This window comes from Pteropus vampyrus, unplaced genomic scaffold, assembly GCF_000151845.1.
Source record: "Pteropus vampyrus isolate Shadow unplaced genomic scaffold, Pvam_2.0 Scaffold116, whole genome shotgun sequence".
Lineage (NCBI taxonomy): Eukaryota > Metazoa > Chordata > Mammalia > Chiroptera > Pteropodidae > Pteropus > Pteropus vampyrus.
In genome coordinates, this window is record NW_011888897.1 from 1,008,268 (window position 1) to 1,008,734 (window position 467).

General features: G+C 42.0%; 1 non-coding gene across 1 annotated transcript; it reads left to right on the forward strand.

Annotated features, from left to right (window-relative positions):
- Positions 1-118: 118 nt before the first annotated feature.
- Positions 119-237, forward strand: LOC111743560. The gene has a single exon (XR_002781779.1). It is a non-coding gene; the product is annotated as a 5S ribosomal RNA (ribosomal RNA).
- Positions 238-467: the final 230 nt, after the last annotated feature.

Here is a 467-nt window from a genome sequence, read left to right on the forward strand (position 1 = left end):
CCTAAATCTGCATTAAAAATTATTTAATTAGGACGTGGTTCCATAGTGTAGCAGTTAGCACATCTGCTTTACACGCAGAAGGTCCTGGGTTCATGCCTCAGTGGAGCCACAGTCCATGGTCTATGGCCATGCTACCCTGAACAAGCCCTATCCCGTCTGATCTTGGAAGCTAAGCAGGGTCGGGCCTGGTTAGTACTTGGATGGGAGACCACCTAGGAAGACCAGGTGCTGTAGGCATAAATAATAATAATAAATAAAATAAAAATTGTTTAATTAAACAGGGAGCCATTAGATTGAGGTGGCTCTGAAGCCATGGTGGTCTACATAAGCAAACCCAAATCTAAGCCTATAAGTGACTCGAGGTTAGGAAATCAAAAGCTAAAGACAACCAATCACAAATAGCCAACTAGGCTGTAAGCTATAGCCAAACAAACAACTTCCTTGCTTTTGACTTTTGTCTATAAAAG